This window comes from Octopus bimaculoides, chromosome 15, assembly GCF_001194135.2.
Source record: "Octopus bimaculoides isolate UCB-OBI-ISO-001 chromosome 15, ASM119413v2, whole genome shotgun sequence".
Lineage (NCBI taxonomy): Eukaryota > Metazoa > Mollusca > Cephalopoda > Octopoda > Octopodidae > Octopus > Octopus bimaculoides.
This window is the reverse complement of record NC_068995.1, coordinates 14,494,885-14,506,856: the sequence shown is the minus strand read 5'-3', so window position 1 is coordinate 14,506,856 and position 11,972 is coordinate 14,494,885.

Here is an 11,972-nt window from a genome sequence, read left to right as displayed (position 1 = left end):
TTTAGTCTCCCACTACAGCTTGACAGCCGGTATCTGTTTGTTTACGTCCCCGTAAGTTAGCGGTTATGCAAAAGAAATCGATAGAATAAGTAACCAGACTTCCAGATTTTAGAAAAGAAAAATATAAGTACTAGGGTTGATTTGTTTGGCAAAAACCCTTCAAGGTGATGCTCCAGCATGGCTGCAGTCCATTGAATGAAGCAATTAAAATATAATCCAGACACACTTTTGCTCCTTTACTGCGGGATTCTTTTCTTGACATATTATCTCTGCAAGATGGACTTTGAAGTAGTTTACAAGATTTCAATTCATGGAGAAAAAGAACAAATGCGCCTTGTACAGAGATCAAGATGGCATTACGTAGCAGTGCCAGGAGATCAAGATATAACTGCAGAACCTACATTGTTTTAAATCGTCGTCTTAGAGAGTTCCTTCAAACTTATCACCGTCATTGCAAAAGTCATTAGTTAAATTTAGCTCTACTGCAATTTGGACCTGTTTTCTAGTAAAGAACATCACAAACAGCCCAACGGAGTCCAAGTATTTAATAATAATTGATGCTCGTACTTAATATCTTTACCAAATTTAACTGACACTTGTTCTATCACTTCTGACCGTGTATCAACATTAGAAATAGTTATTGAATACTTCCTGGTTAAATATGCTAATACTGTGTTGGAAACTGTTTTCAATATTGATGTCATCTCTGAGTAATTTAACACAAGTAACTTATTTAAAACTTGCCAGTGCACAATATTGCACACCTCATATAGTGACCCCTTCATCACAACTTCGGCAAGTACGATGAATTCTCTACTTCGCTAATAAGGTGTAACAAAGCTGAAACACGTCCAGTGTTATCTCTAGTACTGACCGGTCTAATTAAAATAACATCATCCACTGGATAATATTGCTTCTTCCTTATTACATAATTATTTCAAATTAATTTCCATTCTCTTTTTCTTCTTTTTTAATTACTCACTGCTTTAAATATGCTAATACTGAATTTCACAAGAATCTTTTCCAAATGTAAGTGAGGAATGGGTTGCTGACATTTATGGCCAAGAGCTCATCCGTTTCTACGGAGTAGTTAACTAGTTGACAGCCGCTGTCAACCGATGACAGTAACAGGAAGAGACAAGCTAAATGAAAGCGACTGTCTGCGAATTCTAACAATTATCAATCACCAACAAGTAGCCATTGACATAAATCGTTTCAGAATTTGTGTTTGATAAACGAGCAGAATGAGACAGCAAATACTGTCAAACAAGATCCAAGCTTCAAATCGATTATAAGGTACAGAAGAGTGGATGGGAACGATTAAGTCCATGTCAATCAACTCAAAGATTAACTTTATAAATATCGAATTTTAAGTTTGGCACAAAGGCTACAGATTTAGTAATGAGGAAGGGGTGGGAGTATAGCTGATTAAATCGTCTCCAGTTCTTGACTGATACTTTATGTTACCGGCCAAAGAAGGATTTAAAAAAAGACAATGTTGACCTCGGCGAGATTTGAACTAGAGAATGTCAAGGGAGGTAACTAAATATCGCAAGACATTTTGTCATTCTTCTTTGGTCTCTCGGCTAGGGATGGAGTCATAGGAGTGTTGCTGTGACATACAGTGCGTTTTTATCCTTTATCTTTTACTTGTTTCAGTCATTGGAATGTGGCCATAGGTTTTAGTCGAAGAAATGAATCACAGTACAAATTTCTTTTTTAAGTCTGGTACTTATACGTTCAATATCTGTTGCTGAACAACAAAGTTACGTGGACGTAAACAAGTAAACACCGGTTGTCAAGTGGTTGGTGGGAAGCACAGACACAAACACACACACACACACACACACACATACTCATATGCATATACGACAGGCTTCTACGCAGTTGTCCAAAATGTCAGGTGGTGGGACTGAACCTGAAACCATGTGGTTGCAAAGCAAGCTTCTAAACCACACAGCCATGCCTATGTATTTTTAAAAAATTCTGTAGGCGCCTATCTCTCTCCAGGTTTGGTAACATAGCCGATTTCTTCCCGAAAAAAAATGAGAGAGAGAGAGAGAGAGAGAGAGAGAGAGAGAGAGAGAGAGAGAGAGAGAGAGAGAGAGAGAGAGAGAGAGAAGAATCGATTTCGGGGATAAAAAAAGGAAAGTTGAGCCTTGAACTCAGAGCGTACAGCAACACGATGCATTCTATTCGACGCTTTACCAACATCGCTAACTCACCAGCATAAAGCATTTTGTAAAGCGTTTAAAAAGATGTCAGGATAAATATTGAACTGGAAATTTTGATCGGCTGATTTCCAGAGGAAGTTCATGACGAGTGAGTTGACATTTATAACTTATGACTTAACCTTAAACCATAATGGGAGGGTGGTTAGAGTATCGTATAGCTTACCTTGTGGTGTTTGTTTTAGCTCTCTACGATCTCAGTTCAAATCCAGGTTGGGTCAACTTTGTCTGTCGTCTTTCCGATATCGATAAATGAAGTATAAGACCAGCACAAGGCCAGCAATCCCGGAGGAGGGAGTAAGTCGATTACATCAACCTCATTGCTCAACTGGTACTTCTTTTATCGACCCCGAAAGGATGAAAGGCAAAGTTGACCTCGGCGGAATTTGAACTCAGAGAATAAAGACAAACAAAGGGCTGCTAAGCGCTCTGCCCGGCGTATTAACGATTCAACCTGCTCGCCGCCTTCAAATTGATTGTATATTGATTCCAGTAATTCACTAATACTTTATTTTACAGGCCTCGGTAAAAACTAACGCTGATGGAATTTGAACTCAAAAGGACTTAACTAAATATTTCACAGTATTTACTCCACCATTCTCCTGTTTCTATAAATTTTCCATTTTCTATTCGCCAAATCACCATTATTGTTGCAGTTAAATCCTCCACCTTGCCGCGAACCCACTTCTTTGTCACTTATCCACCACACTGACATCAAGCCACATCCCAGCAAATAGTCTCTTTTAATACTTCTAATCGTTTCACTTCACGTACGTCTCTACTCATGTCGAGAAAGGGATGTTCATCACAACATCACAATTCCATTTTCCTTCCTCTATAATTCTTAAGCCCTATGCTTAATAAAAAAGAAAAACATCTGTAGATCATTCAAACAGTTCGTTGTCATTTGACTATTTACTTTTGTGGCCACTACTGATGACAAAGGCATGAATGTTACAACATCACTTTTCTTCCCATTCTCTATAAATTTGAATCCCTGTCTGTTTACGTAGGAAATCAATAAGCCTGTCTCCGTCAGTAAGGTTGTTTACTCAATCGATTGTAATTTGCAACGAGATATGCTTGGCTTCATATCAGAACTGGGATCTAGCCTTTACATCAAGCAATCTCGACACACAATCTCGCATACTCACATGGACTGATATACTGATGCGTGTGTGTGTATGTGTGTGTGTGTATGTGTGTGTGTGTATGTGTGTGTGTGTGTGTGTGTGTGTGTGTAGATGCACAGATACATATATGCATACATGCATACATATATACATCTCATACATACAAATAGATATTATATGTGTGTGTGTAAATACATGTATGTGTGTGTGTGCGTCTGTGTGTCTGTGTATGTATGCATACATGTATCCACATGTCTACATGTAGGTGTATATGTGTGTATACATATAGGTGTGTGTGTGTGCCTGTGTGCCTGTGTGCGTGTGTTTGTGTGTGAAGACGCATAGATACATATATGCATACATGCATACATATATACATCTCATAAATACATACAAATAGATATTATATGGGTATGTGTGAATACATGTATCTGTGTGTGTGTCTGTGTGTCTGTGTGTGTATACACATATGTATTCACATGTCTACATGTAAATGTATGTGTGTATGCATATATATGTGTGTATGTGTGTGTGTAACTATGTATGTATGTATTTGTATATGTACTTATGTATGTGTATTTGTATGAATACATACATAATGCATTCGCATACATACACAATCAATCTCACACTCACATATGTAAACATCCCTTCGTGCTCTACACTCACAATCACAAATAACTACGTATACGCACAGTTTACTCTCGCCCACATATATATGTATGTATATATGTGTGCGTGTGAGAGTGTGTGTATGTATGAGTGTGCATTTGTAGCGGGGTGGGTAGTCGTGTGCGTATGCATTCCTGCTATAGAACGTTAAATTTTAGCCAACAGTGCACAGTTGCCAACAATATACAGTTGTAAACGTGATGTGTTCATAGACCCAAACAGAGAGAACAGCTGAACTAGTTTTCAATTGGTGTTGGGATTTCTTCTATATCTGAGCACTCTCATAAACTATCCCATAGAGATGTTGCTTGTAAACCCAGTATTACTATAGGCTTAATGTAAATCAGATAGGCGGATCTTCAAATATATATAACACGTTCTTGGCAGTTTATTCGATTAATGAATTATTGGTGCGTTGACCGTGTTTTTGTTTCTATGCTTATGCAATATATCTATAGATTTTTTTAATCAACATTGCATGAATAGACAGATGTAAACACGTTGTCTTTCAAGACAACATTTTGTAGTCAGAAAAAGAGGGATTTCTAGACAACTTTCAATCTTCTACTGGGTTTTGTCAACGCCCGACTAAGTATAGATTGGCAGAATCGTTAGAATGATATTTAGTTACGGCACCTTACATTCTGAGTTCAAATCCTGCCAAGATCAACATTACTTTATAGATGTGTGCGTGCAGGCACGTGTTACGTGTCTTATATACAACAGAAGCAGTTGTAAATTAAAATAGTCATCTATGTATCATACTTAATGTAAGCACATCGTTGAAAGACAAATTTCCTGCGCTATTCGTCCTGTATTTATAGACGCAATATCTGTCAGAGTGAGACAAAATTTATCCCAACTGTGGCTAGCGAAAACGCCAGATGCATTTTGGCCGCGTTGGGCTTTGTCGATGATATGTACTTACGGACAGCCACATACTTAGACGAGATTTGTCGCCTCCGATACATAGGAAAACAGTAAAAAAAACATTCACTGATAGTGCGAATAGCCGCCTGACAGAATAAAAATATGTTATATGCAATAGAAGCAGTAGTAAATTTAAATAGTCATCTACGTATCATATTTAATGTTAATACATCGTTGAAAGGCAAATTTACTGCAGTATTCGTCCGGAGATAACATCTCTTATGTTTAAAACTAGCCGGTTGTTCGCAATATATGCATAATCCTCTCCCATCATACCCTGTCTGACATTAATATATAAATATATATGATAATACTCTTGTTACATCAAATGTGCATGATACTCCTCTAGTTTTACCCAGCTCTCATGTTACATAATACATTTATGACATATCTCTCCTTATCACCTTTTTGACGTTACATACTACATGTATGGCCATTCTAGTCATATCTCCTCCATCTTTCCATGATAAATATACGACTCATCTCAGCAAAAAAGATGTCTAATTCTTAAAATGTTCTCCCTTTTCTTTTTAAATGCCATTGAACGAATTAAGGAAGATTTGGCAGGTATTTCTAGCAGGCCGAGCGACAACATAAAGTCTCCCTACTTAGCTTATTGCAATGGAGTTTAAAGTTAATGTCTGCATTTTGTGGAGGTCTGTTGTTAATTTTCCATCAATATTTCTTGTGTTGAAATATGTTGTATGTTTCGTGCTTACCGCCCCTGAGCAATCTTCTCCACAAATAGTTATCTGTGTTGTTTTAGCAAGATTATCATGGCGTCTGAGAAGGTAATACCTTGATATTTCTGCTCAGCTGCTGATTATAATGCATAATGTCTATTATAGAAATGTCACACAATCGACATTTTCAGTCGCATCTTGACACTTAAGGGCTTCACTATCTGTTTTGTTCATCAGACGTGTTTTGTAATTATCTCTCGCACTTGGATTCTGAAAAAAACATAACTTTGGAAATGTCACGTGATGCAGCGATCACGAGCTTGAAAGAGATTACACTATCTTTCAATGTTAACGTTATTGCCAGTATTATATTGGATATTAATATGTATGTTTTTGTTGTTTTTTGTTTGTTTGTTTGTTTGTTTGTTTTCTAGTCGGTTTCCAAGCCAGAGACGAAACACTTTCATAGGAATTTAGATAAAGTCATACATGTATAAATCTGCAAATGTTTGTTTGAATCTGCACATGTATGTATGTATGTATGCATGTATGCATGCATGCATGTATGTAAGTGTGTATGTGTACGTATGTATGTATGTATGCATGCATGTATGTATGCATACATGTATGTACGTATGCATGTTATCTTCTATTTTTAATTCTTTGAAATCTTCCTTTAAGGAAGAAGCTGGTTTCTAACAAAGATACAAGTTTAATCGTTGGAATTTAGATAATCAAATCAATGAGATATTTTGAACTTGAGAAAAGTCTCGCATGTTTTTTACTGTTCCGCTTACAGATTGCATGCATAATGTATATGTTCGCTGGTTCATCTCTTTCTGAAACTCCAGCTTATCCAGACTGTCACTTAGGTACTTCCTAACGAAACAAAGTACACCGATTATTATTGGTATAGAAGCTGGAGGTTTCAAAGCAGTTGTCCGTAGTTATCTTCTTCCTCTTTGAATTTTGAAAAAAATATTCACATCAGCAGGGTAGCTAACTTCTATGACAGTATGCATGCATGTATGTATGTGTGTGTATGTTCTTATGTATGTGCGTATGTGTGTATGCACATCATTGCACCAATGAATCTGTGTTATATATGTAAATACAAACACATTCGTATGTCTCTATACGTGTATATATGTATATATTACAGGCTAACGTCTCACATATTTTTACAATTCCATTAATGACGCGTAATTCTAATTTCTTAATTGTGTCTTTCTGGTTTTGTGAAGCCCCAGTTTCTTAAAACTGATTCTGAGACACTTAATTACAATCTGTGCTGGACAACTAATTTCCGCTCTTCGCTCCTAAGCACATTTTCTATTTGTATCTGATTGTCTGGTCGTCCATTGTACCTACATTTATAAAGGTGACAGGTGTATTCTACCAATAGAGTCTTTCATGGTTTCATAGTTAGGGTATTCGGTTCATAATCGTAAGGTCGTGAGTTCAATTCCCGGCGACGCATTGTGCCCTCGAACAAGACCCTTTATTTCACGTTGCTCCAGTCCACTCAGCTGGCAAAAATAAGTTGTACCTGTATTTGAAAGGGCCAGCCTTGTCGCACTCCGTGTCACGCTGAATCTCCCTGAGAACTACGTTAAGGGTACACATGTGTGGAGTGTTCAACCACTTGAACCTTAATTTCACGAACAAGCTTTTCCGTTGGTCGGATCAGCCAGGACCCTTCCTCGTCGTAAGCGGTGGAGTACCAGTTATTGATCTCTGTAACTTCTTTTCTTTTGATCTTTGCGATTATCCTTTCTGCGAATTACAATATTGATGTTTTTTTAACTGCGATACCATACCTTTTTCGTTAGATAGTATCTTTCATCTTTTATCTTTTACTTGTTTTAGTCATTTAGACTGCGGCCATGCTGGGGCACCACCTTGAAGAATTTTAGCTGAACGCATATTGCTACTATCTCAAATAACAGATTTCTTCAATGAATGTGATCAGAAAAGTAATCAGTTATTTGACTAGGTCGGTAACTGTGACATTAATTTTGTCAAAAGAACATTTTACCTGGCCTGCGGCATGGAGAGGAGTTTTCCAGGTGCAGACTTATGATCTCAAATGACATATGGAGAGACCCCATAAGGATTCACTCATTATGTGCATGTGCTCAATGAGCGTTCCGGTAGAACAGTCGTCGTAGATGAACGAAGAGCTCTCCAAACACCCACTACGTGTTATTCACGAATATGCAACTATATTTTCCTTTACATGGTTGCCTACGTTGTGGAACTATCATTTCTTACGCCAAAATGTCTTTCTTTATATCCATAACACTGTTTTTGCACTCAGGCTTGTAACATTCAACTTACTAACGGCATGTAAAAGATATATTCACATGTGTCTTTTTTTTCCTTCTTTTTTTCTAGAAAATAAATAAGCATCACTCACTGCAAAACTTCATTTATTATACACAGTTTTCATTTCACCAAAATCAAGAATAAAATTAGAGATGCGAATATTCAGCGGCAAATCCCTTTACTCGCTTTTAACAAAAAACACGCCATTTATATTAAAAAGCGAAATTCTGTCTGTCCGTCTGAGACCCCTGTATCTCAGTCTGCATTTGCTCTACCTAGAATTTTGGGGGATCAGGACGATCCCGGGATTGAAAATCTGCCCTTTATTTGGTTCGTAAACATCCAGCATTGGGATCTGATTTAATAGCATTTGGGTTGCTATTTCTAACAAGTAAAGCTTGGCTGATTCACGCCGTCTTGCTTGGCGTTTGTCAGATGAGGTCAAAGATCAAAAGAGAGATAAATGACATTCACTTCGTTAATTTTAAGATAAGAACTTTGGGACAAATTGGCCAGCAGAGCCAGCAGATGGAATTCAAGTGGGGACTGGAACAATAGAACAATAGAACAATTGCATTACACAATTAATTCTCACCCGTTCTTAACCTCTGATCAAACACCACCGGGGCATACATTCATCATAGACGTATTATAGCCATGTTATTTAGCTCTCTTTAGTTTTGGGCCACAGGTCCAATTAGCCCTCCGCAGGAGCTAGCCTAAAGGTCTGCACAGAGTACGGCTTTTCAGCTAGTAATATAATAAAGCTGGCAGAATCGTTAGAACGCAAGACAAAATGCATTGCAGTATTTCTTCTGATTTCATATGTTCTGAGATCAGATCATGCCGAGATCATACTTGTTTTTGTTTTTTTACCCCTTTGAGGTGAATAAAATAAAGCACCAGCCAAATAGTGAGAGCTATTCAATGAATGGGAGAAGAAATATGGTGCTACCTACTGAAGGAATGAATAGAATTACGACCCTGACTATTTTGAGAATAACTTGGTTGTTTAAGGAAAGATGAGAAAAGCGATTAATTGCCGAAATTTTCTCTGGAGTTGATACAGACATTATCACATCAAAGTACTTTAACACTTGATCGAAGTATTTTAATACCGATAATATATAACGAATCTATGAACTAACTATGTGATTGATCAGCTTCATCTTTAGACGAATCAGATTTGAATGATTACTATGCATATAATTACATTCGTTTCCTATATATACTAAGCTGCGAAAACGTGATAATTTAGATAAAAGATTCATAAAAATTCATATTCTAGGCATTCGTGAAATATTTTAAATATTTTTTCTATATTTTATTTTTATTTTTAGAAACATAAAAGCTTTTTCGGAATTTTTAAGATTTTAATCCAACCATAAGCCAAAGCTTATTTGAAAATGTCGACATTTTGAAAAGTAGACCTTGTGTGATCATTTTGTTCAAATAGCTTCCTGTTCCTTTGTTTCCTTTCTTACGTTTTCTGTAGATGCCTAACTGAACAGATTTAAATCTTTTTCATTCATTTAGAAATTGGACAAATGTGTTTTTTTCTTCATTTGTTAAGGTTTTGCAGGGAAATGCATCTTCTGTAAGTCACAATTATCTTCCTAACACTTTCGGCTTCACTGATTCGTTGAAACCTGATGGTTGATGAAAGTCGCAGCAAAATAAATAGATATGAACCAAAAGAAAGGAATAAAAAATGCTTTGTTATATTTTAAACTTACAATAAGACTCATTTTGTAAATGTTTGTTCTATTTCTAGTTTGCTATTCATGAATTTTTTTCGGCGCTGTATATATTTGGCAAGTAACTTCACATATGAAATGGTGTGCTGAAAATGAAGCAATTTACGTCATGGAAGAATCAAGATATGATTTTAAATGCACACACACACACACACACACAACTATACCTATCACTTATAATATAAAATAGTATTTTCTGCAATTCGGTATTTTTTATTTTAAATAGTGACAGTCTCCCTGGTAAAGAGCTTAGCTGGTACCTTCTCTAATCGGCATTAAGAGTATGTATTTGAAATAGGGCATAACTACATTTCAGTGCACAAATACTTGACTCTGTGTCTTCAATAATATATTAATTCTTTACTTATTTCATCCCCTGGACTGCGCCATTCTGGAGCACCGCCTTGAAGGGTTTAGTCGAAAAAATCGACCTCAACACATGTTTTAGATCTCGTACTTATTCTCATGCTCTCCTTTGCTGAATCGCTATGTCATGGGAGACGCAAACAAACCAATACCAGTTCTTGTCAAGCGGTGGTTGGGAAGCAAAAGCAAAGACAAAGACACACACACACATACGTGCATACATAGATACATACATACATACATACATACACGACTGGCTTCCACACAATTTCCGTCTACCAAATTCGTTCTCAAAGTATTTATCGATCCGGAGCTATAGTAGAAGGCACTTGCCCAAGGTGCCGCGCAGTGGAACTGAGCCGTAAAGCACGTGGCTGCAAAGTGAGCTTCCTAACCACACAGCTATGCCTGCGCCTATAATAACGTATTTTTTCTTTAACGTAATGTTTTAATGATACATTTTTGCAGGTGTAAATTACGATTATAATTTCATTATTATTATCATCGTCGTGACTCGGGATTGGTCTGATTTCTTGTAATCTATGGACTTCTTTTCTTTCTGAAGAAAATAAAATAAAATAAAATAAATTAAATAGAATTCTTTTTTTAATGTCGTCAGCATAATCATAATCGACACATTCGAAAACGCATCTCTGAAAAAATTCATTAAAAAATATGTTTTAATTAAAAATTTATGAGTAAACAGATTTTTAGGAGTATTAAGCTGTAGTTTACATGTTTTCAATGGCTACTTCAACTCGTCTACGATGTAATTGTTTGAATTGTCTTCGTTCTTAAATTATAAAAGACAATTGTATTTGAGGAACGTTTTGGATTAGTAGTTTTCTGCGACAGTTTTAATCTAATACTTGTGCAGTAACTATATATTTGCTTTTCCGGCGTTTAATTATTAAACAAACAAACTTTGCGACTATTTACACGTTATTGTTTCATCGAAATAAGTACGAAGCTGTTTGGCTATTTAAAATTTGAGGTTTCATTGGATAGAAAACAACTGTTTGGAGGCCATTTTCCAATGAAATATATAGATAACTAGCAGTATAGCCCGGCTTTGCTCGGGATTAAGTTAAGATTATTAAGCTAATCAAGCTCTTTATTTCAAACCAAACTAAGTAACATCGACGTCAAATTTGAGCGAAATCCGTTGAAATTGGTAGACTTTTGACTGAAAATGAGTTGCAAACAATTTGATTGGGAAATCCCATAAGGAATCGGTTTATCGATTTTTTCCACTCATCGATTGTTTTTGGGGGGGGTTTTTTCGTTTTTTTTTTTGGAGAACTTAGAGCATTCAAAGATCCCATGAGTCCTAAGTAATGCTGGCATCAAGTTTGAACAAAATACATCAAAATTGGTAAAAGTTATGGTTGAAAATGGGGTGTAGCCAATTTTAGTGGGAAGTCCTATAAGGAATCGGTTTATCGATTTTTTTTTATCCTGATTAAATGGAAAACCCCATAAGGAATCAGTTTATCGATTTTTCACCCCAAATAGGACTTAATCGAACACAACATTGCTGATTCAAATCTGGGAGATACCTTATGGTAGTGGAATAGTATTTAACTGCTATTTCTAAATTTCGGTATGTGGTGAAGCAATTTTGCTGAACCCTAATTATGATTATGCTTATAATTATAAAATTTGTGTGTGTGTGTATATATACGCGCGCGCGCACGCACACACACACACACACTCACACACACACACACACACACACACACACACACACATATATATATATATATATATATATATATGTATAGGAAGCTGGGTGTGGATGAAGTAGCAGAGTATCGAACTACTGATTAGCAAATTATGCATGTGACTGTGACTGTGCCATAGACCAAAACA